Source organism: Salvia miltiorrhiza, chromosome 3 (genome assembly GCF_028751815.1).
Source record: "Salvia miltiorrhiza cultivar Shanhuang (shh) chromosome 3, IMPLAD_Smil_shh, whole genome shotgun sequence".
NCBI lineage: Eukaryota > Viridiplantae > Streptophyta > Magnoliopsida > Lamiales > Lamiaceae > Salvia > Salvia miltiorrhiza.
In genome coordinates this window covers 41498558-41504035 of record NC_080389.1, presented here as the reverse complement: position 1 = coordinate 41504035, position 5478 = coordinate 41498558, and the positions used below count along the sequence as shown (strand labels likewise).

At 37.0% G+C, this 5478-nt stretch overlaps 1 non-coding gene across 1 annotated transcript; it reads left to right on the top strand.

Annotated features, from left to right (window-relative positions):
* Positions 1-3841: 3841 nt before the first annotated feature.
* On the top strand, positions 3842-3947 carry LOC131019227 (small nucleolar RNA R71). The gene has a single exon (XR_009100148.1). It is a non-coding gene; the product is annotated as a small nucleolar RNA R71 (small nucleolar RNA).
* The last annotated feature ends 1531 nt before the right edge of the window (positions 3948-5478 follow it).

Sequence of the window (5478 nt, the reverse complement as noted above, 5' to 3'; positions counted from 1 at the left end):
TTTTTCAACACAATCATTTTTTTGTTCTTTTGTTTTTTCCACAATTTTTTTTCTCTAAAGCTTATAAGAGTGAATATTAACACTTTTCATCCATTTTTTTTTTCTATCAACCTCCGACATATTTTACCACACTACGATTTTCATAAACTTCATCAACCCCTAGCATTCGGCTAAAGAATAAAAGCTAATTAGGCTCAACATGGATAACAAAGGATAATTTTTAATCATTAAGGACATTGTTTGGGTAAATATATTGCTAACAGATAATGGGCTAAAATCATCTCCTAATCTTTGGTACAACAGCAACCTCGACATATAAACCATAGTAAGTTCTAGAAAAACACCCCCTCTGTCCCGTTCCAAATATCTCCTTTCTTTTGGGCACGGTGATTAAGAAATATGTATAAAATAGATAAAGTGAGTATAAAGTAGATAAAGTGGATTAATAAAAATTATTTAAATATTAAGTATAGAGAGAAAGTGTGTTGCCAAAAAAGAAAATGAGACATTTGGAGTGGGACAACCCAAAATAAAAAAAATGGGACGGAGGGAGTACCAAATGAATGACAAAACTCACAACAAAGAATAAATTGTGTAATATAAACAATTATGACAAAAAATCTCACAGGTTTATTCAACGTCCAAAAGTTAAGGCTAAAATCACTATATAGGTACACAATCAGCTCAATTCATGCTCAAATCATCAAGAAAAATTAGAACTCAATTTTTTTTTCAAAGAAATTCCTCATTGGCATCTTATCAGAAATCAAAATGGAGCAAACAACTCAGACACCAACCAACTAAGCCAAGCAAAAATAACACAATAAAAACAGCAAAAGGATAAAAGTGATACACATATCTAATCTCACCCCTCTCCCCCAAACTTATTACAGAACAATATATTCAAAAATAAGTTTGGAGGGATGAAGATTTGTGTGCCCCTACTCACAAAAAAACATGCTCCAAGGTAGTGGCATGGACGAGGCTCAAAATCCGCATCTTCCAAGCTCTATTGCGATCTCCCCAAAAAAACCAAAACAAAGAAAACAAAAGAAAAACAAAAAGAAACAAAGAACAAAAGAAAAATAAAACAAAAATAAGAGAACAATTGAGTTACCTCCCAACAAGTACTTAATTTAACGTCTAGAGCTCGACTATACCTCATGGCTTCAATCAACATCAAAGACAATAGGAACAACAGAACGGCTAACTCGGACAAAGGCAGGAAAATCATGCTCATTATCTACTCTAAAAGTGATGCCTCAATTCGCCACATTAATAACAGCTCGGCCCGTAGTTAGAAACGGTCGACCAAGGTCAACGAGGGAATCTCATCTCCTGGCATATAAAGAACCAAAAAGTCCGTAGGGAAGACAAACTTGTCAACCTTCACCAAGACGTCCTCAACCATGCTTTTGGGGTGCGATGTTGATCGATCCGCCATTTGAAGCACCATGGGAGTCGACTTGAGGTCTCCAATTCCCAAACGGTTGAAAACAGTAAAGGGCATCACATTGACACCAACCCTTAAATCATATAAAGCTTCGAGAAAAAGGTTTCCTCTAATCTCATATTCTATAGTGAAGCTACCCGAATCATCTTTCTTCGGTAGTAGCTTCATTAGCAATTCGGTGCAACATTCTTTCGCAAATCGAATTGTCTTCTCTTCATCACCCATCTTTTTCGTGTAGACAACTTCCTTCTCGTCCTTGGCATGCAATGCCTCAAGTGGGGGCGCCTCAGCATTCACCTTCTCCATCGTCTCCAATATAACACCTTGCTTTTCTAACTCCTCCTTCTTCATCAATCTACAAGGAAACAAAGCCTTGGAGACATACTTTCTTGGTGGGACATGAGCCTTGTAAGATTCATCACACAGATACTCGTGCTTTTTGCTCGCTTCCTCATCGCTCGAAGTCACAGTGCCAGCGAAAATTGCATTACATTGGCTATTCTGCTTAACTTCTACATGTCCCGACTTATGCTGCACAGCTGCTTGATTAGCCATTTGACCAACTTGGGTCTCTAGCATCTTCACCTGCTTGCCAGAGCATAAACAGTAGTCTCAACATTGGCCATCTTGTTGCCAGTGGCGGATCCAAGATTTCTAAATTGGGTTACGAAAAAATGAATAATAAACATAAATGTAAAAGATACTTAATATAATGTTAAAAATAGTACGTTTCAAAATATTGTTTGAACAAGAAAAAAAACACTATCTAATTTATCTTCCGACGAGTCTTCATTTTTTAAAAGTGTTCCACAACCTCGTCATCGGAAACTTGTAGAAACATATATTTCTCAATGAAAGTGACCAAACAATCATTTAAAACTTGATCCCCCATACTATTTCGCAACTTTTTCTTGACATAAGTAATTCCAGCAAACACTCTCTCCACACGTGTAGTGGCAACCGGAAGAATCAACACCAACTTAATTAGCAAAAACACTAAAGGATAAGTCATATGTCTATTTGTTTCAACAAGCTTCATCGAAAGAGAACTAATATCATCCAAATTTTGAAACTCATCATCTCTTTTCATATCTTCCATGATGTATCAAGTTGACATTCAAGAGTTGACGAATCAATGCTTGAAAATTCGGAGGGATAAAAAGTTGGAAGTTTGAGTACCTTTTCCTTATCAATACATATATGTAAGAATTCTATATAAAAAAAACTAAAATTATTCACAAATATAAACAAGTTCGCATATCAAATAGGTAAAAAAAAAATTACAAATGAGTTAGTCATTTTATCAAATAGATTATGTGCACTATATAACACCTTAAAATTGGATAAAAGAATTGAATTCTAAACGATATAGTAAAGAACGCGATGAATTTAAAAATAATAAAATATTTTTCTTACCTCCAAAACTGTCACTCACTTTCACGCATTAATTTTTTAATTTTGTTGACTTGCTGACTATGTAGTGCGTCTTCAGGGCACAATGGTTTTGTCTGACTTGTCTCTCAATATTCTCTCTTTAACTCTTTTGTGTGATTTTTTTTATAGTATTTATTACTTTCAATTGTATAGTAACTTAAGTGATTTTAAATTATCTACACGTGTTTTAAGTTTTAGTTGGGCCCAAAGCCCAAACTAAATAAATTCGCTTGAGTGACTTGGCTGGTTAGGTACATGGGGGTACAAATATAAGTCAATGTAATATTTAACCCCCTAATGCATAATATTATTACTAAAATAAAATTAGGGCCTTCTTTAGATCCGCCAGTGCTTGTTGCCTACAATAGTCTTAATATTGGCCATCTTGCTTCCTATATGTCCCATCTGCTACATCATCTCATCAAGTGACACCTTTTTAAGGTCATTGATGAGTCCTCCACTAGAGACTGGAAAACCAGGCAAAGGCTGTAAGGCATTATTGGGATTGGCGTAGGAAAAATTCAGATTATTCCTATTGCCAGGGTGATAAGGCTGATTTTCCCTTGTTTTTCCCTGATAGGCTGGCCTGAACGGATATTGGCTTTGATTCACATAATTGACCCCTTCATATCTTGGTGGCTCGGGCTAATATGGCTGCTGTATGCTTGGTGCCGCTACTCGTGCCTTTTTGTCGGCCTCATGTTGCCTTTGAAGAAGTGTGTACTTCTCCAAAAGATTGTTATAGCTCTCCTCATTGACAGCTGCAATCCTCCTTGTGGAGCTCCGATCATTTGGCCATTGATAGCTGTTAGAGGCCATCTCGATCACCCTATAAGATTCTTTGATATCTCGATATAGCAGACATCCTCCAGCAGTAGCATCTACCATGTTCTTTGTGAGAACAGTCAAAACATTGTAGAAGACTAGAAGTGAATGATTTGCTGCTCCTCTGTGAAGCCGTGTTGGGGGCAACATCTCAATAGCTCTTGGAATCTCTCCCAAGCATCATGTATAGTCTCATCCCCCATCCGAGCAAAGTGGAAAATCTCCAAGATGGTTTTCTGAGCTTTAGCCGGAATGAAGTATTTGGCCAGGAAAACTTTGCACAGCTCATCCCATGTAATGATCAAGGTCCTATCAAGCCCTCTAAGCCAATCCTTAGCACGATCTCTGAGAGAGAAGCCAAACATCCGCATTCTGATGGCATCGGGAGGTACTCAATTATGCTTGATAGTTTTACATATATCCAAAAATTGCATCAGATGTGCTGAGGCAGATCTAGAATTTGCCGATAGGGGGCTGACCTTGAAGGTAATAAGTGGGGGTTCGGGGGTGGTAGCCCCCGAGCCAAAATTTTTGGGCAGTCCGTACAGTTCATTTTTATATTCAAGTAGAATTTTAATAGATTTATGATTAGAATTCGATCACCTACTATAATAAATAATTACTCCCTCCGTCCACGAAATGAGTACCCATTTGTGGACGGCACGGGTTTTAAGAAATGTATGGAGTATAGTGTGAATAGTTTAAGGGTCCCACTTTTTTGAGTGTATTAATTAAAGAGATGTGTGGGGTACACTTGCCAAAAATGGAAATGGGTACTCATTTCGTGGACGGACGAAAAAGGAAATATGAGTACTCATTTCGTGGACGGAGGGAGTATTATCTTTCTATTGATTCAATAATATATACACTGAAAGCATATAAAAAGCTACAACTATATGTTTTTAGAAAAATTAATCTAGCTTCTACAAGAATAAACTTATTTTTATTAGTATATTAAAATGTATTTTTATCTTTTTATAAGAGCTAGACTGGGCTAAGACTGAACTATAGGTTAAATATATTAAATATATATAAGACAAAATTTTGGGCTTGCACTGGGCTGGAGCCCAGTGTAGCCACCATGTAGATCCGCCCATGGATGTGCATGTGGATTTTCATTTGCAGCTCCGCTAAACTGCTCAGCCTGCACAATACTGATCGACCCCGGATTCAACTCAAAAGTATTTACCTGCATAGCTGGCTCCCATCCACCTTCATGAAACTTCCCAACCCGAGGTTGGTATATATGATTGAGTGGTGGAGGTGGTATAGGAGGCTGGTTACGTATGTTGGCCTCTTCGAGCTGTCTTTGGAGGTATGCATGCACAATACTGATCAAAGAATATATTCTCAAATTATGAACTTGAGATTTACAATGAAGATCTAATTCCTAATTCGACAGTTGCTGGTTTCTGTGGATTTAACCATAAAGGTTAGACATATGAAAAGCACATCAAATGTCAGAGATCCACCACGAGTATCTTATTCTTCTGATGTATATATAGACCGAAGAATAAATCTAGCCATTAAAGGGAGCCTTCTTCAAATTTCGATCTGTTGTTCTTTTAGAAACTTCTTGTTGTAGTAAGGAATGACAAGATGTTAGACCTGCACATCCGTACCTTGATGTTGATGTTCAAGAGTTATCCTTGTAATTTCTTCTGAAAAATGGGATTCACATTTAATGCATATTCAATAACATTCAAATGTTTGGAAGGTTAATACGCTTCAGGGTTGACTTTGCTTTGAGATTATTGACCTCAAAG